The sequence below is a fragment of the Callorhinus ursinus genome, unplaced genomic scaffold (assembly GCF_003265705.2).
Source record: "Callorhinus ursinus isolate GAN/ISIS: 27379988/994484 unplaced genomic scaffold, GSC_fseal_2.0 scaffold26, whole genome shotgun sequence".
NCBI classification, from domain to species: Eukaryota; Metazoa; Chordata; class Mammalia; order Carnivora; family Otariidae; genus Callorhinus; species Callorhinus ursinus.
Genome location: NW_027397088.1, coordinates 13,329,686 through 13,350,488, shown reverse-complemented (window position 1 = coordinate 13,350,488; position 20,803 = coordinate 13,329,686). Strand labels below are relative to the sequence as shown.

Sequence of the window (20,803 nt, the reverse complement as noted above, 5' to 3'; positions counted from 1 at the left end):
GACCCCGTGTTTGCTGCAGTCTCTGACCTGGCTGGGCTCCAGTCCCCTACTAAGGGGCCAGCTGGCCATCAGGGTCCTTGGGACAATAGAATCCCCTCCTCCCATTGCAGGGAAAGTTAGGGTCCCACATTGTCAGACTCTGGTTGGCCACCACTTCAGAAAGTCAGGGAGAAAGCTGTGAAGTAGTGGTTCCTAGACCGAGAGTCTGACAAAAAGCTCTGCATTCCCATCTCAGAAAAATGCACACACGGAACGTTTTCCAGATAATTTCAAAGTGTTACCAGCCCCCCTGGGGTGGTTCGTGAACCCAAGGTTAAGAACGCTGCCTTTCAACTGTGAAAGGGCACTCAGGGCTTGTGTTTGGAACCAATATCCCAGCCCAAATGGAGACAGCACACGTCTATAAAAATCAAAACGAGTTTCATTGAAATGCAATTTGTAAATATTTAAACACTTATATGAGAAATAATTAGGGCCTCCTGTCTGTTTTCATCTCTCTGTGCATCATTAATACCAAAACTCCACTAAGTTTTAAATTTAAAAAAAAATTTAATTGTTTTACTATCTCCTAGTTGACAAAGCTTCACAACAATTAGAGAAATAAATTGGCCTAATGAATTAATTATTAAAATCCACCTCTGCTGTTGCCGCCTCAGTAATGCTCATGCATATGCAAAGCACCCCCTCTTTTCAACAGTTTAAACAAAGCTTGAAGAGACCTCCTTCTCTGGTGATCGCCAGACGATGAGGGAAAATTGTTTTCAGGTTTCAATTGGCTGAAACTTTACCCACCACTGGAGAGCAATGAACATTTCTGTAAAGTTTTCCATATCTATATTGAGAACTAACAGGTGATTTCCAACAAGGGAGACCATAGACAAGGGTTTGTCTGGCCCACTCTGAAATGTCAGGCTGTGTCACTAATACGTCAGCAGGGAATGCACAGACAGACCCAGATGTGAAGTAAGGATCCTAACAAGAGAGACATCTGGGTATAGTGGAGTAATATTTCACCTTGGGTCAGGAATGTGGATCCCAGACCAGGTGGGCTGGTTGGCTTGCTTTCCAAAAGTCGGGCTAGAGACTTCACTTCTTTGAACCTTACTATTCAGATCTGTAAAATCAGGATAATACTATTTATATTTCTCAGGGCTGCTACAGGGGACTATGTGGGGTTACATATGGAAAGTAGCTGGCACAGTATCTGCTGCTTTGTTCGTACTCAGAAATGTTAGTACTTGAGCCATGCAAAGCAATGAAGCCCTGATACATGATATCTTGTGGATGAACCTCGAAGCCATTATGCTAAATGAAAGAAGCCAGACACAAAAGGCCACATATTGTATAATTCCATTTATATGAAATGTCCAGAATAGGCGAATCCATGGAGACAGAAAGCAGATTAGCGGTTGCCAGGAGCCGGGGATGGGGAAGAAGCAGAGGAGCCTGCTTAATGGGTACAGGGTTTTCTTTTGGGCCGATGAAAATGTGTGGGAACCAGATAGAGGTGGCAGGTGCACAATATTGTGAAAGTGCTAAATGCCACAGAATTGTAGACTTTAAAAATGGCTAATTTTATCTTATGTGTATATATTTAACATAAGTAAAAAATTAAAATTATAACATTTTTATTAATAAAAAAATTTGTGCTGGTTTGTCTTTTGCTACATACACTCTGTGTATCAGCTATCTCTTTCAGAAAGAATAAAGGGCCATGGGTCTCTATGGCTCCTGGCATTTCTGACATTCCTGGAGTCATGTCTTTTTTTTTTAAAGATTTTATTTTATTTATTTGAGAGAGGGAGAGAGAAAGAGCAGGAGTAGGGGTAGAGGGTAGGGGCAAAGGGAGAGGGAGAAGCAGACTCCCGGCTGAGCAGGGAGCCCAACAAGGGGCTCGATTCCAGGACCCCAAGATCATGACCTGAGCCAAAGGCAGATGCTTAACTGACTGAGGCACTGGGGTACCCTCCTGGAGTCATGTCCTTAATGAAATCCTACTGTGAGCTAAGTCCTGTGCTGGTTGCCATGGAGACATAAAGGCAAAATAAAGGATGATGCCACCTTCAGGAATTGTACTGGTAAGTAAGCAATAAGAGACAAACATGAGTAATTGAAGTAAGTGTACCTGATGAAGACAGAGGTAGACCAGAACTACTTCAGAAAAGGTGATGGATATGGGGTAGGACAATAGGAAGAGAAGAGAGAATGTAGGGTCTCTTTAGGCTAGAGCCTCAAGCTGGAGAAGATTTGGCCAAGATAAGGATGGGAAGGAAGAAGGATATTATGCAATGTTCTTCAAATGGAAGGATAGCAAACGTCAAGTAAACATCAAATAAAATGCATCAAGTACATGGATCTTAAGTGTCCAGCTCAAGGACATTTTTTTTCCATTTGTATATACCCTTGTAACCACCACTCATGTCAAGATAGAGAATGTTTCTTGTCAAAAAAACTATGTAAACTTTTAGCAATTCAAATTATTAAAACTGACCAGTTATTTTCAGTAATGAGACAATATTCTCTGGCATAACCTTATATAATCAAGGATGCATTTTATGTAATGATTTTAAATAAACTCAGGGCTGGATCTTGTGTTGCATTTATTTTGAAGGTTTATGTGACTAGGCAAATTGTAACCCAGTACATTTTTCAACGTATTCTCAAACTATGACATTTCCTTCCTCCTATGATTTCTAAAACTTGGTATGTAATCTCTGAATGGCAGGAAAACAAGCAATGAGGCCTCTTCCGATGACGTTAAGTGCCACACCACCTCGCAGCTCACAGAATAATCTAGGATACTGATCTACCAGACATGTGATGGAAGAAGCCCTTGCTGAATCCATGGCCATTTCTGAGGGGTTTCTGGAGCAGAGACACATCTGACAGGCAGGAGGATGGACAACGGACACAAAAGCAGTCATTTATAGTCTGGGCAGCAACCTAAGAAGCCTGCTGCTTCCTGAGGGGTTTCCACCTGGTACTAGGGGGGTGACTGATGACCAAACATGCTCTTTCTTGAGGAGTCTGAATGAGACACACAGAGAGGTGACACACAATAGAGCAGAACAGGAGCAAAGAAGCACAGAGAGAAAAGTAAGCAGGAGCCATGATAGGGAAGGAGGAAGAAAAGATGTCATCGGTGATAGAGGAGGAAGACCACATTTAGTGAGAGAAGTGGGGCCAAGAACACTGAGGTGTGAACAGGGCATGCCAGGGCGGTTGCTCTTGGGTCACCTCAGAGAAGATAAGATGTTGCAACGCAAGCCACTGTCACCTCCTGACAGAGGGAACAACCTTCCAGTTGTGCAGCGGCTAATACCTCTCAGGGATTTTTTTTACGAGAAACACGATGCCCAGAGAGAACCCAAGTGTATCTCTGTTTCTTGAAAACCGAAGGAGCTTCATACAGATCTTAGGTGAAATTCAATGACAGCATTTTTATAAATGCCTGGGAATAAGAAAGAGGTATCATCTTCAGGAAGAGGAATATGAGTTATTTTGGAAAGAAAAGCAGACACAGGAACAAATGCTAAATTGTCATAAAATAGGGAACAATTTTGTCCCCCCCTTTCAAATAATTACCAGTGAAAAAAATGAGCTTAAAAATACGTAGATTTTGAGATGAGTGTACTTTATGAAGCGAGAAATAATCTGAGGAGCTATTTTGTTTTTAACCCAGATAGATTTCACTTGATTAGTTCTGCCCCATACTCACCCAAACTGAATGTACTACATATAAGAGACTTCTTGACAAGGAAAGATGACTAGCAATGGAGGTGGGCTGCCTTGATGAGGGTTTTAAGTAAATTCAGTTCACTTATTCTGTATTTTCATCCGCTAGTATTAGGGTCCTGGACCACTTTCCTTACAAGGGTGGGGTCTTGGATTTTAATACCAAGAAGATAAGAATTATGTTAAAATATATTTATTGTTCTAACCATTAGTTGGAAGAATAATCAAATCATATGATTTGCTATCCACAAAAGATAAAGTTTGATATACATTTTTTTGGGAGGGGGGATGAAAGGAAAGTTCTAATCCATAGGCCTTTCCATCTGTATCTGATCTTGTAAGAATAATTAAATTATGAAGCTTATTTAAAGCATGAATTTTTTTTTTCTCCAAGAAAGACATCTGGTCTCACATCTACCATTTTATCAGTCTACATTACTTCCTTGGAAGGAAAGATAAGTTTTTTCGAGTAGAGAAATTAAAACACTATTATATAAAATGCAACAAGACAATCTCAATCCCAGGGGATAGAATTTTGTTTGTTTTCTTGTGATAGAGTAGAATTGGCAAACAGGTTTCACCTCTCATGCTAGCTTGGATTAATGGATAATTAAGAGCCCAGTGCTGAGAAAAAATGAGGTTCCATCAAGGCTGCTTAGGGCAAAGTGCTGAAATTGGTGAGTGGAGTCTCTTGGGTGTGGAGTATCTGCTATTCCTACACTAGGGGATTTGCTTTTATTAATGCCATGTGAAAGAATCTGTGTAAATATCAATGATAACTTTTACTTTCCTTATTGCTAAAGCAATCTGTGTTCACTACAGAAAGTTGGAAAATACATATAGCTACAAATAAGACAGTAGAGATCATGACCATTCTTTTACCTAAAGATTTGGCAGCAATACTGATAGATGTTCTCTCCTTTTATTCTCATCTGGGTAGTATTTTTCAAAAAGGGGCTGTGCTTGCGTAGTTTTGCAACCTGATGTTTTAACCTTGATCATAACTCATGAAAATATTTCTACATCATTTAAAATACCTTCCTTGGGTCCACTGTACCAGTTTTATGTAGCTTAACCACTATTCTTGTATATCATAGTTGTCTCTAATTCTTACTATTTTGATAACCCTAATTTCATGAATTTTATAGCCACATCTTTTGGCACCTATGTGATTGCTATGTCAGGATAAATTTTTATGAGCAGAATTACTGAAACAAATAAAATACAATGACTTTTGATGGATATTGATGAACAGCTCTCCCGAAATGTTATGAGAATTTATTTTCCACCAATTTTTAAAACTTGAAAGTGTATTTATTTATGATTTATTTATTTATTTGGGAGAGAGAGCAAGGGGAGGGGCTGAGGGAGAGAATCTCAGGCAGGCTTCGACTGAGTGCAGAGCCCGACACGGGGCTGGATCTCACGAGCCATGAGATCAAGACCTGAGCCAAAACAAAGAGCTGGACACCCAATCAACTGAGCCACCCAGGCACCCCTGAAAGTATATTTTTAAATGTGCCCAAGGATTGAATAATGGTACTAAGATTTCAGAGACTGATTAAGAATTCTGTTGTATAGTTTAGTAATTGCTCTCGAGAAACTGGTTTCTGCATACATGATTACAATGAATCATATTAATGTCATATTTGGAACTATGTGGGTGGCAAAATACTTTTCTTGCACACAAAGTTATAATGGAAAAGTTACCTGCCTGTCACGAATATGTTGACTCATTAGATGGGTCAGGACTTGCTACCGAGCTCTACTTTGAGATGTCACAGAGAAACTAAAAAAAAGTTCCTACAAACAGGAATGACTGAATTCTACACCATGATCCTCGTTTCCAATATGAGCTGGTGTATACATTAAAACCAAACCTATTAAAATTATGGAAACAGTCCTGCAGCCTAAATGGAAAATTTGATCTCTGCAGATTATACTTTTAAACTATAAATCTGCTTACAGTAATAGCAGCTGAGGTATGAATATGTTATACAATTACCCTTCCCCAATCAAACTCAACAAACTTCACTGGGCAAAAATATTATGCCAGACACAGCAGGTGCAAAGATTATTAAAACATGATCTCACCCATTGAAGCTACAATAAAATTATTGGGAAAACATCCAAATAAATATTTGGGGGAGGTCAATGTAACAAGTACTAGAAAGGATGAAAGTAAGTATAAGACACAGAGACAGGGAAGCAACAAGCACGTCTGTGATGAATAGTGAAGGTGTTACAAAGGATGCATCTTTTTAGATGGATACACTAAGAAGACCGGGTTGGTGTGAGATCTTTGATCAGAGTTACTGCCTGCTCTTTGTAAAGATTTTACATGTCTCTATTCTAAATAAAACAGTCTGCTGGGAAACTAAAATGTCTGAAATCAGCATTGATCAGTGGCATTTATCTATCCATCATCCTAATTTTCTTATTCCCTTGTATTTCGTTGAGTTGACATAGTAATTAATACAGGGACTCAAACTCTCTAATGCACACTTGCGTCTCTTGTTTGAAATTCTCCAGAGAACGTTATCTACCTCTTTAATGTCATCAGCCAGTTAAGGAAGAAAAAAAATAGTGTCAATAAATATTTTGGGTTTTCTTTTCAAGTTGCTACCACACACACACACACACACACACACACACACACACACACACACTTTTAAAAAGATATAGTTAAACCATCCAAATATTATCCATTCACTTGTCCATTCATGGACTACTCATTGGGTGGCCATTCTGTACTAAGCATTCTGTAAGGTTGAAAAAAATAAAAGCCCATATCTAAAAGATCATTAAGCACTGGAAAATCTATGAAAGCACACATGTGTTACATCATCTTTCAGAGTCAGACTCTTTATGTTTTGGGAAACAGAGATTTGTTTGCCAAAATACTGTAGCATGGGAAGAAAAAATAAGAATCTTTGCGTTTTTAACTACAACAGCTGCTTTGGGAAAAAAGTCATCATAAAAATAGTTAAGCATGGAATGGTAATTGCTCATCTTGTCATCTGATTGCTAGATTAAAAACTCCAGATTTGTAATTGCAGTTATCATGCAAACAAATTCACGATTCTGAAAATATATGTCCTCCTGGCTATGTTTTTTAAGGACGGTCATTTTTTTTCCCAGGGATTTTGATGGATGCTAAGTATTTTAGCCATCCTAAAGATTGAATTTATAGTGATTACTAGTGAAAATGTATAATGGAGACCTGATTTATTAAAAAATGCATTGTTTGATGAAATAATACTCTATAAAAGATAATTTCTAGTATTAAAGTATGCTATGAATGGCAGAAGTCATAATTTTTAAAAGGCTTTTAAAAATCCAATTAGCATCATTTAAAATTTTCTGTTCACCAAATTTCTGTTATATGATAGACCAAACCTTTATATTCCACTACATAATCATTCAAAAGATGTGAGAGGATATCTTCCAGGGGGCCTCTGGGTATTGCAATCCTGTCACATGGGTTGCCAAATTTTTAGCAATGTGTAAAGTTTATTTTTGTTATAACTGAATATACCACAATGACTGTCAGGTTGAGTTGAGAGGATATGTCACAAAGTGTAGAGGTGAAATGTGTAGTTAACCTCAAGCTACAACAAAGCAAAATCCCTTCATTGGAGTACTGAGATTAGCCTCCTGGATCCATAAGTGCAGGGAAAGCCACACACAGCTCTGCTCACTATCCACAGGGCACAGAGGGGAGTAAGTCACCAACAAAAACAGGAGAGCTGAGGATGCTTGCATGGACACGCTTGCATGGACACTGGGGGAGGGTCAAACTATGGTTAGCACTGATGTGAGTGGTTCCAAGTCTTTACATATCTTTAAATGCACGGCCAAAATGTCTAGAATTCAAAGGACTGCAAGCACCCAAAGGTTGAGCACCACTGACGTTCATCTTTCAAAGGGGTCCCCAGTGATGTTTAGGCTCAAGTCTGGGTGAATTCCTCAGTGCAGCCTGTAGACTTTGGACAAGTCTCTTAGTGTCCCCCAATAGGTGTCTTCATTTGTCAGATGGGGCTGTTGTATCTCCCTTCTGGGAGGTTTTAAGAGCTAAGGTGTCATTTTCTAAGTGCTGGGTATAGAGTAGACATTCTGTGAGTTTCCTAATTTAGAACTCATTTCCTTAAATTCTTTTCGGTTAATCTCTAGAAGCGTGAATTAGTCACTACTTTAATTGCCTACCCAATCTCAAGCAAAGAAACCAATTAAAGCAAGGTTTTCAGCACATTATGGCCACACTTGAAATTGTAGATGGGTTACCACCACCCATGTGACACACCCAGACCCTAGTCTTTCTGCCTTCCATTTCTCTGCCCTTCACCCCTCCTCCCAGTCTGCTCCCTAGCTAAGAAAATTGGGCTTGTAAAGATTATTTTATATCAAACATACATGCATATCACTGTGACTTTTATTATAACGAAATAAAACTGAAATGAATCAATAAATATTAGCAGTACAAAATGGAATAATAAGAGCTCAAATCACAGATGCAGGACAACTGGGTAAATTTAGACATTGGTTTTAAAACTTAAATTTCATACCTGTCTGGGAAAACTTTTTCTTTGTTTCTAGACACCCCTTTGAATAAAACAATTATGCCAACTGCAGTAGTACCATGGACTTCACATTCTGAAAACATTACTTCCTGTCTCTGTGATGTTATTGGGTGTTAGAATTTTTTTTCCAGAGATCGGACAGTCAAAATGTTCTGAAGTCAATACCACAATATCAGACAGGCCCCTCCTAATAGAATAGGCATGTGAGAATAAAGACTGGATTTATTTTATTGAAAGATTAAAGCTACTCTCCCAAATTTTAAGTGCTATTTCATTGCTTCTGATAACCTTCCAGATTCTTATGAATTACATCACTCACAAATTAGGAAAGTTTTATTTATTGCTTTGAATTCTATTTTTTAAAAATATAGAGCAAATGACAAAATACCAAGACAAGGGATAAAACAAAGTCAAAAACATCTACCAGGAGTGATCCAACAGGTGCATATAACTGGGACACAAGGAAGGACCTTGGAAATGGCATGATAAAGACAAAGGTGGCTGTAGGAGCAGAGCAGGGAATCAGAGACAACCTCATTGACAAACCTCATATCTAAGCAATTTTTCAAAAGATGGGAGAAAATTTTAGCAGAAAGGATAGGAAAAAGCATTTTGAGTTTGCAAACGTTAGCACTCATCAGAATCACCTGGAGGGCTTATTAAAACACAGACTGCTGGGATTTCCCTTCAGAGTTTCTCATTCAGCAGATCTGAGGTTGGCCCGAATTTGCATTTCTAATAAGTTCTCAGGCACCACTGATGTGTGGTCCTGAGACCACACCGGGGGACCGTGGTGTGAGCACAGAGATGCATAGGCGGACCATATTCAGGGGCCGGGGAGTTGCCTGGGTTAGCTGGCATGTGGGACATCGCAGGTTTAAGTGGGTTGATGTCAGAAAGTAGAGGCATTGCATAGTCGGAGGGACCACTGCAAGTTTCTGAACTTGGGAAATGGTTTCCATTCTTTGAAGGAACCATTCTTTATAAAGTGATAAGCTCTAGCAGCAGCTTGTAGGACAGATCAGAAGGGAGAAAATCAGACAAGCGCTTAGCCCACAAGAGAGGGCACAAGGACCTGAACCAGGACATGAGACTGAAAAACAAGGGAAGGGATAGCAGAGACATCATAAAAGTCCCTCTTACACGATTTGCCACTGATACAATGTGTGGCATGAGGGAAGAAAAGGCACATGAAAGCTTTCTTCTAGATTCAGGTCTGGTCATAGCAAGACAATGGTGATACCATGAGTTTAGAATGGGAGCGTATGCAAATGACAGGATGGCAGACCTACTGGTACAGCTGTTGGAAACTGAGGCTCAGTTAGGTTTTAAAGCCAGATTGGAAACTCCAAATCTGTGTATTTGGGAGGCATACACTAAAGCTGTGAGGCTGGGTAGGATTTCTAGGACACAGAAGAGAATGAGAACAGGATCAAGTCTACAACACGGAGAGACGATTGGATATGATTAGTGAGGAGGGAGAGGAGACTAGGACATTGGGATTTGGGGAGTAGGAAGAGAAGACAGCAGCATTATGAAGCCAAGTTGGAAGCTCCATGACAGAACTGTAGTTAACAGCGGCAAACACCACTACAGTGTAAGGAAGCAAATACGGGGTCATTCAAGTTGACAACCAGTCAATAGTGTCTTTCTGAGCATGTCTTTGCAGGCAGGAGGGAGGACTGAGGTATGAATGGAGGTGACCATGTAGAGGTTGCTGAGGCTAAAGAGGACTGTTTGAGTAGGAGAGAATGTGAGCCAGAATTGAAAGCTACACACATGCTTCAGGCTTCTAGAAAAGTGAAGTCGTTGTGGCCCTATGACCTCAAGTAAACCAGATCACTTAAGAGGAGATTTATTTTAGAAAGGAGTTGAAGAGTTTGACACCTCAAAAAGCATTGTTAAGTAAATTCCATACCATGTGTTAATTGATGGTTTCCAAGTGTGATATTTTCAAGAGTACAGATGAGTCATTTCCTCTGTGATAAAGTTTTAACTTAACTAATAAGATAGTTTGATAAATTTTTGCCCCAGCCTTTACCAAAAAATGTTAAAAGCCCAGTCCCAAACAACCCACATATAACCAAAAAGGAAAATTCTTTTGCAACACATATGCTGAGGATAAGCGAGGTGAGATTCTGAACAGCCCATGAAGTCGTCATTGCTGTTACTGAGCAAGTTTGTAGCAAAAACCATGTAAATTACAACAAAGTTTCTGAATAAATTTCTACGGGTTAATGATTATGCATTTTTGGAATGTGTATTTTCATACTAGTGTGGTCAATCGATGTTTACCCTAAGTGACAAAAAATAATACTTAATAAAATAATATTTATTAAAATTTCTGTAAGAAATGATTTCCTACAGCAAAGATCACTGTGTAATGGGACCAATCATCATCTTTCAAATAAATCTGATTTCAGTGAATTCTTTCCTTTCAGGTATTTAAACTCACGCACTATGCTTTCTCATTTCTGAGGCTGTCAGTGCCTGAGCCATTCCAAGCAAGACAGAACCTATGGGAAGAACTTGGGAAAGCTGATGGGACAAAAGAATTTTCAAAGACATATAAACATAAGTCAACACTTCAAAGCGCCTCTTAGAGGTCACTGAATAAAATGCAGAGTTGTTTTCTCTGAGTTAAATATGAGGATCATCAGATAATTCAATGGGCATATAATTCAATGGACATTTATTTCATTTCAAACTAAAAAAGCCAAAGACGTCGAAGAGACAAGGCAGTTCCAAACTATATTTTGCAAGTGATGGTAATGATTTTTTTTCCCCATTCGGCTTGGTATTGGCCAATTCTAGAATAAGGAATCCTTTTTAGCCCTTTGTAGAGGAGCAATGGATCATTTGTTACTATTTGGAGTTTTACTCCATTCCCTGCAGCTTTTCTTTCTGGAGAGATTAGAGCAGAGGTTCTCATATGGAGCAGGTGGGGAGGTAATTTTGCCTTCTGGAAGACATTGGCGATGGAGAGATTGTTGCAATTAGGGGAGGGGTGCTACCCGTATCTGAAGCCCAGTTATGCAGCTAAACATCCTACAGTATCCAGGGCAGCCCCCACCCCTTCCAACAAATCATTATCTGTCCCCAATGTCAGTAGTGTCAAAACTGGGAAACTGAATTAGAGCACAGCGTAGAGAAATTTAGAAAAGAGTATGGTTGCCCTCCCAATGCTCCTAGCATGTTTTAGTATGGATAGACAGTAATGTGTTTCTTTTACACTTGAAGTTCAAGTGTAAACTCCCAGCCTTCCCTAACCTGTCTCCTCCTCTACCCCCCCCCCCCGTTCCTTGTGAAGGGTGGTAGGCTGGTCAGTGTTAGCGGTGCAGGTGTGAAGGTGGAAGGGGAGACCTAGAAGAGACAGATCTCCTGTCTAAATCCCTGCCCAGCCTCCTCCCAGCATTTAGGTCCTGATTAGCTTCCCTGCTTGGCTCAAAGGTATTAGACTTCTGTGAGTTACTGAGTGCGGCAGTATCGACCCAAAGATTTCAAACAAGAGGACACACGGAGAAGTGATAAGATAATGAGACCAAAGAGCAGCATGCCTCAGCAGAGCACTGATAAGACAGTGCAGCTTGGTAGCAGTTCACCAGTGAATACACAAGCTTTGTAAAGGCTGCCTGATATTTTAACATGCATGCTCATCTTCACTGTATAATGGAATCTGACTCCTCCTCCCTGAAAAGCCACATAGATAAGCAATCTTCACATAAGGTTTTTATTTTGCCACTCTTGTCATCCAAGAACAGAGAATGAATTAAAAATCAATTTTCTCTTAAAAAAGGAGAACAAACCCCCAAACTCGCGGTCACTTTAAAAATTTCTCCTCTCAGAATAAAATGATAGCAATGAGGACCTCCGGTGTCAAGGGCTTTCCCCAGGAAGACAGTCAATGCTGAGTTTAGAGACGTAATCAATTGTTATGTGTTTAAGCTTAAGATACAGTATTTCATTGAATCTACTATGCCCATTTTAAGAAACATTTTAACATTTCAGAAAGCAAGATGCATCTTATAACTGATGAGATAAAACTGCATTATGTCATGGTTTTATTAGTTTTCTCTTTTTTGGTGGCAGATAAAATAATGGTACATCCTATAATTGACAGCATTTTAGATTTAATGAAGTCAGTAGCCATGTTTTCCAAATTTCTTAGAATCACTTGGATCAGACCAGTCATCTCTAAAATTGCTCCACTTTTGATACTTATAGATACATCTTTTCTTTTAAAAATTAGCTTCCTGTTCAGCTTCTGTTTTCTCCTAGTTATATATTCCATTTGCCAGAACATAAAAATGATTAATTTTGTGTGTAGCTTTTTGTTCCTAGGGTTCTTTTTCTTTTACACTATCATAAATTGCTAATGAGGACTACAAACTGATAGGGACTTAAAAATATTTTTTTTCAATAAATAAGTTAGGCTGGAAATAGAAGAGTATAGGTAGAAGTTAGTATTTACTCATCATCTTTGGCATTAACTGGCTATGTAAGTTTAATTATATAATATATAGCTCCATTTCCTATGATTCAAGGGGTATATAAATTTAAAGGGTTGTGTGAGGTTAAATGATTACACCAGAGCCTAGAAATTATATGTTCTCTATGCAACTCCATAAATCTGAATCAGATGAGGCTACCAATATGGTATAAGTAATGCTAACTGGATATCAAAAGACTGGATCTGACAACAATTTATTAAGTCACTTCTCAGCGGCTTAATCCTCCATTCATATTAGTAAAGGTATTGGCTTACATGTTGCAAGGGAATATCATATTCTAGGGTCCTATGATATGAAGGAAGAACTGAACAATGGTGAAAGCATTATTAAGTAGTTTTCGTTTGCAGAAAGTTTTTCTTGCTTTTTATCTCATTTTCCCAGCTTAATTTAGCCTCATCAATTCCAACCAAATCTCTAGATGATCTCTATGATACCTTACAGCTTTAAAGTTCCAGGGCTCTGCTAAATGCTTCCTTCCCAAACTTCTACAGACCTCTTAGCTCCTTCTTTGCAATTTATTCCTCCCCCTTCTGCCATCCGTGCCCTAGCAGAGCTGTCAGCCAAGCAGTGAGGATATTCTGTTCTTTTTTATTTTTATTCTTACCAGTGAACCCTCATAATTATTTTTGTGGCCCCTTTCTGAACTCGTTCTCCTTTGCCTACCTTCTTTATGAAAATGAGATGACCAAGCCATATTTTGTTGCATAGTTGAAGTCTGCCAACATCTGGTTCAAGGGGGCGTGTGGTGCCCGCAGTGCTGACTGGACCCTCAGTCCCATGATCCCCTTGACCATTTCATTGACTTAACATGCGCAACTGAGTTTTACTGCCAAATTAGATTGTTTGCCCATGATTCATTTGTACCCATCTTTCCAGTCTCTTGTAGAGCCTCCCCTCTCAACCATTGTCAAAATATATTAACAAGCTCAAAATCTTTCTCCAAATCACTTTACCAACACAAATTATTAACTTAAGGCACACCATTACATTTGCCCTCAGCTTGAGTATGTTGAATACAAAAATCAAAGGCCCTAACAAACCCCAGTCCAAAATTACTGTATATTATCTTCCTGATAACTTCACCTTATTTTAAAAAATACTACACTCAAAGATTAGCACAGTTCACCACTTAGAAACTGAGAAGGGTCCCTGAAAAACGAACTATTCAAAATGACTTTTAAACTTCTTTAACTCAAAAGTTTCTAGACCACACAACTCTCTTTCTTTGTTATGACTTCTCTAATAAACTGCACATATTAAAATTAGGGAATCACTCTGACTTTAAGAGAAAGGACAATGGAGTACAATGAGACATAAAATCAATTTATTTAACTGGAGGCCAGGAAAAGTTTGTAATAGGCACAAAATGCCAAAGGATCAAGTGTGGGAAAAGTTTGTAATAGGCACAAAATGCCAAAGGATCAAGTGTGTCTCTTGCATGTGTGGCTCACTTACCATTGTTCTTGGGTTGTAGCTTTTTGGTGAGATGCAATGCCCAGGCTTTGTCATGTTTTCTTTTGCACATATGGAATGCCAAGCTCTGGATTTAAAAAAAATTAACTCTAGAGATTTATATTCCAACACTCATTTTAACCAAGGATAAGTGTAAACATCCAGCGTAGAGACAGTAAGGTTAAGGAGTTTAAAATTTTTCTTTGTTGGTGCTTCTTGCTTAAATGACTGTTCTTTGTTCCTTCTCAAAAGTGTAATGGAATGACTATGGGATTGGAGGTCTGAAGACCTGGGGTCTAGTGCTGTGTCTGTTTTTTATTTTGGCATCAATGTCTTCATCAGTAAAATGGGAATAAGAAGATTTAAAAATTCACACACAGTGTTGATGGAAAGATTAAAGTGAATAGGGTATGCAAAAGTTTTTTGTGAACTGTAACATAGAATAACACACAATAGCACTAGAACGTACTGAGTTCTGAGTTATTACTGCTGTTATTAACAGCATCATCTTCAGTTATCTTTCTTCTATGCCTTTCAGTATAAATGACTACTTGGATAAAAGTTTGTTCATGAAAAATTCTAACAAAATCCCCTTTCCTTTATTTTCAAGGTCATATTAAACTCAGGTTATCTCATGATGAAAACATCATCAACACCAGATGATCAAAAGGTCTAACCACATGGCCATCCAGCTTGGCCAGGACCCCCGAGATTTCTGACACATCAGAAATTTGTGACCTGTCAGTTTCTAGCAATGAATGTGAGTTACAAGGTATAGGTATCTTCTTCTTCTTTTTTTAATTTTATTTCTTTATTTTAGAGAGAAAGCGGGTGTGTGAGCAGGGGAAGCAGCAGGGGCAGAGGGAGAGGGAGAGAATCTCCAGCAAACTCTGTGCTGAGTGTGGAGCCCAAGGTGGGGCTTGATCTCAAGACCCTGAGATCTTGACCTGAGCCGAAATCAAGAGCTGGACGCTTAACTGACTGAGCCACCCAGGCACCCCTGTATGTGCCTTCTTAATGGGTTTCTTATCCACTCCTCCAAACAATATAGTTAGTTTTATCATTTCTTGGGGAATCTGTCCAAATGTTGCTATTAGAGATACTTAGAGTGTATGAAGAGATGCTTTTCTTATTATAGCAAGACGACAACATAGTTATTTTTTCACCCAGAAAAGAAATTGTGGGAAAAATATCTAATATTTTGAAGACCTAATAACTGGTTCTAACTTTGAAAGCTAAGAATGTCTCATTTACATATGCATTTTGATTTGGGTGGTATTCTATTAATAAAAAGCCATGAGAGTGAATTCTCTCCATATGAGTGCTATCTCTAGGGTGACCCCAGCTTGATACATGGCCTTACCTTTCATCACACTGTGGCATTTGTAAAACATTCTTTCCATGCCTCATGATGAAATTTCACCCTGGTGGAGATCCTTTTATAAATATTTTATGTAGATGACTTGAGGAAAACTGAAGTGAATCACATGAACCAAACATGTTCCCCAGAAAGGTCAAATTAAAAAAATGGATATTGCTTTTCCCCAAAATGACTATGGTAGAGTATGACATTTAGAAGGTGTCACTCAGCCTTTTTGCAATTTGACATAATCTTAAATCAATGAAATGCTCTAAGTTGCTACCTGGAGATCTTCACAAAGGAAAGAAAGGAAAACAGGAAAGAATCTGAAATACTTCTTGGAAAGAATCTGAATATTCTTTTAAGTGGAACTGGCAGAATTCTTTTTGGAATGATCAACCAACTAGACTAAAAAAACAGGGAGACCATACACTGCCACCACACAGATTTAGGAAAGGGCCCTATACTGTTGACCTTTTGAAACTATGTGAATTGGTTTTAACACTGGACCAGGGTACACATGCTAATTATGGACCAAAATTTACAAGACAATAGAAGGTATGCTCTGGACATTAGCCAACAATGAAGACAGCTTCCTTTGCAATACACTGACCTCTTAGTGTATGACCTCTTATCCAAAGCATGCAGGACAAGTCGCCATTCCCCTAATTAGAAGGCATGATGTCTACTCTTTCTTACAACCCTCAAGAAGTAAGGTTCTTACACTGAAACATTTGTGCCCTTGTGTAACTTAGTATTTCTGAGGTTCTGTAAGATGGAAGTGACAATAACTGTCCTTTGGTGCTGGTACACAGAGCACCTGAGAATTTTACAGAAGTGTCAGCCCAGGGTCTGGAACACAAGGGGCAAAGACAGATATTAGGTGCCTCTTGTTCCTGCTTCAACCTTGCCCGTGGACTCTAGCCTTTGAAGTGTCCCACCGTTCACTTGCCTTAAGTACCCACCAGCGTTCTTTTCTACGATTCTACCTTCGTTTACCCTATATTATTCCTCCCACCATACTTCTCTCCTTTAAGTGTTTGTGGAAACTCTGGGCACCAGTGCCTAGCGGGTATGTTGGGAATCTGACCTAGAAATCAAAGATCAGAAGAAAATTAGTTATTGATTGAGTACCACGTGTCTGGAAATCATTCTGCAGAGGCGTCTTAAAGACCCATCTTGCTGTATCCAGCACAGTTATGAGGGAACTGTGCTAGCCCTCAGGCAGCGGGCAGGGGAGATGCTGTGGCCACTAGGTCTCATGAGACAGTAACAGTCCTGGGCATTAAGCAATCTTCCAAGTAGCATGCCCTGGCAAAAGGAAAATGTTTTCTTGCCGTAATTGGTTTGGACCCAAATTGGGTTTTATACATAACTACTCTAAACCAAAAAGCACACACATTCTTATTTAAGTCAGAGAGCACTCAAAATATTATGGAAGAAAATGCATATATTTAGAAATAACAGCAATTAAGTCTCCCTAGTATATACATTCCCCAAGTACTGTTTTTTTTTTTCCCCTTCCTTCTGAGCTTCTTTCAACTTCTTGATTAAGAAAACAAATCAGTTTTGTTGGCCTTGGCAAAGTTTAAGTAAGTTATGCAGTTTAACTCTTCACATTCCCAAGGAACACAGATGTATATGTTGGAATTCTAATGTAACATATTAATTCTTTATTTACTTAACTTCACCGAATGGCCAGGAATCATTTGAGAACCTTTAAGGAATTCCAAAAACAATAACTTATGTTTCTCCATGAACTCGAAGATTCATTTTCCTAAAATATAAATTCTGGTTAAGGGAAGACAAAATTTCTATCAGGAATTTTCCCTGAAGAAAATTCTCTATTACCAAAAAAAGAAAAAAGAAAAGAAAGAAAAGAATGAAATGAAAAGGAAAGGAAAGGAAAGAAAGAGGAAAAAGTCAGCACAATGGGCTAATTTTCTTTATCTTCTAAAAAGTGGAGGTATAAAGTACAGAAAATAAAATGAACTTCAAAAACCATGATGTTACTCTCCATATCAGTCAACTGACTTCTCCCAAACTACTTAATGTATATGGACACAATGAAAAATTTACCGGTTTTGTTGTCATTTCCTTTCCCTGACTTCTGCTGCCTCATCACTTCATGACACATTACCTGCATCAAACACTAGGACCCATTAATCATACATCCAACCTTTACGTGGGCAATTTTGTTACAGTCCTGTGGTTTCCAACTTACTTGCAAATCGAAATATTCTTCCCTGGGAGCATTAAATCACAGGCAGTTTGTGCTCAAAACGTCTTTATCCTTTTAACATGAATTAATGAGCTTCCTGGAAAGGTTAACAAAATTGAAATGCAACATAATCGTTGTCATTCACATCCTTAATTGACACAGTGAGTTCCCGGAGAAAGGGTGACTTCAAAAGGGGCTTTGCGCTAAGTAGTTAGTTCTGGACTATAAAGAAACCGTGTCATTTGTTTGCATTTTGATTATTAACTAAAGGTTGTTCCTTCTCTCTAGGCAAAAGAATCCTTTATGTTATTTTGTAATTTTTTTATTCTAGATCTTTGTTACGCAAAGTGCAATCCATGAACCAGGAGCGTGAGCATCACCTGGGGAGTTTGTTAGAAATGCAGACTCTCAGGCCCCATCCGAGATCTAGAATATTAGAATCTATTTTAACAAGATCCTCAGATTACCCATGTGCACATTGAAGTTTGAGAAGCAATAGTCACCTAGATCATTTGTGACAGCTTCCTAAGGGCTGATCCCTCTTTCAAACCCCCTCTCCCCCACAGTGATCTTTGTAAGTTACAGATGTGGTTGTATAACTCTCCCACTTAAAAATGTCAAGTCCATTTCCATGAGGCCTGCAATGTCCCCTGTCATCCGGTCCCTGCCTTCCTCTCTAACCCCCGAGCTCCTTCCCACCCACACACCTGCTGTTCTATATCTGTCCTGTCCCCTACAGGAGCCACCAGTCACTTGTGGCTACTGTTCACTTCAGATGTGTCCAGTATGAATTCAGATGTGTTGTGAGTGAAAATACACACTGCATTTCAAACGCTTAGTATGGGGAAAAGAATGTGAAATATCTCATTAATTTTTTATATGGAGGACATGTTGATACATACCACTTTAGATATATATCTAAGTAAAATATAGTCTCAAAATTCATTTCCATTTTTCTCGTTAAAAAATGTGGCTACTAGAGGGGGGAGCCTCAATGTCTCAGTCGGTTAAGCGGCTGACTCTTGATTTCGGCTCAGATCATGATCTCGGGGTCATGAGATCAAGCCCCGAGTTGGGCTCCGTGCTCATCTGGGATTCTGCTTCTCTCCCTCTGCCCCCCCCAACTTGCTCTCTCTCTCTCTCTCTAAAATAAATAAATCTTTTTTTTTTTAATTTAGCTACTAGAAAATTTAGCCTCATTTATTTCTATCGAACAGTGTCGTTCTATGCCCCACATTCAGGCTTGTGATCTGTTTGGGAACTTTCCTTGGTTTGGAATTTTCTTCCTTATCTCTGTCTGCCAGGCAAATGGTTTCCCTTTTCAAACACCTCTCCTGCTCCCCCTGACACATCATTTTAGGATAACCCATGGGGGCCCTCCACACTTCCGCAGTAACTCCTGACATGTTTATCAAATTGTAGCACTGTCATCTGTTCACCATTTAGTCTCTTACTATATTGATTAATCTGTGAATTAAAGGGGGGATGTCTCACATTTGAAGGTCTACTATGGGTGAAGCGGACTAGGCATTTTACAAAGTGGCATGTTTCATTTTGTCCTCAGAAGTAGGCCAAGTGCGGTGAAATTCAGAGAGGTTAACTTATTTTTCCAAGGCTACACAGCTGCTTAGCGGCTGAACCAGGATTCAAGCCCAAGCCTCTCTGACTTCAAACCCTGCCTTTTCCATCTTACTCCTCTTTGTATCTCCAGGACTTAGCACGGGGCCCAGCATTTTCTTGGTGCACAGTAAATGTTTCTCGGATTAAATTTATTCATAGTTCGTATGAATTCACATTGAATTCTCACTCAAATTACTAACTGCCATAGAGTAGTTGTGGAGGAAGCTTTGGGAAAATGATATTGATTGCATGGGAAATTTGGTGCCCCATTAAATAAAACAGAAATGTGAGTATGTCTTGGAAAAGCTGATTTACACCATACATTTTCTTCTCGACTTTGGACAAAAGAATGTTATGGTTGAAACAACACTAGGTTGGTAATGACAAATCTTGGATTCTGATGCAGCTTCTCCCACTAAATTAACTTTAAAAAGCCACTCCACCTTTCTGGGTTTGGTTTCTTTCTTTTTTTTTTTTTATTTTATTATGCTATGTTAATCACCATACATTATGTCATTAGTTTTTGATGTAGTGCTCCATGATTCATTGTTTGGTTTCTTAATCAATATAATCAGAATTTGGAGCACTATGTGTCTTCCAGCCCAAAGGTTCATAAAAATGTTCTTCTCTGTGTGACTTTGCATTTCTTTTCAAATAATGAATGACACGTTACATTTTCCTTATGCTCACTTGGATGCATAAGGAAAGGATGCAAGAAGGGTGGAGAAAAAGACAGTCTTGTGCTATCCCTTTCAGTTAACCCTTGTCCCCTGCCAAATGGCTTTCGTTAAAAAAATGCCAATCACAGAAAAAATAAAACCAACCCTGAATACAGGAAAACTTATATACAAAGCTTTGCAGTCACAGTTTTTTTTTTTTTTTAAGATTTTGTTTTTTTATTTGACAGAGAGAGACAAAGCAAGAGAGGGAACACAAGCAGGGGGAGTGGGAGAGGGAGCAGCAGGCTTCCCACTGAGCCAGGAGCCCGATGTGGGCTCGATCCCAGGACCTTAGGATCATGACCTGAGCCAAAGGCAGATGCTTAATGACTGAGCCACCCAGCCACCCCATGAGATTTTATAACCCAATAAAACTGTAGAACAGTACTGGTGGGAAGGGTTGCCAACTGTCACCCAAGGAAACACTTGACATGTGTTCAATTTTAATTCTAAAACACTCCTGAAATACCGACTTAATAATCTCACGTCGGAGCACTTGAGAAATAGTGCAGTGCAGACTGAAGCACCTATCGTAAATAATCCTTAATATTCATCTTTTCCTTTCTTTCTCTTTCTCCCTCTCTCTTTCTCTCACTCTTTTTAAC

At 39.1% G+C, this 20,803-nt stretch overlaps 1 protein-coding gene across 3 annotated transcripts in view; it reads right to left on the bottom strand.

Moving 5' to 3' along the window:
* PHACTR1 (phosphatase and actin regulator 1) overlaps positions 1-20,803 on the bottom strand; it is a 554,233-nt gene that overhangs the window by 447,812 nt on the left and 85,618 nt on the right. The gene's annotated exons all lie outside the window — the stretch shown is intronic.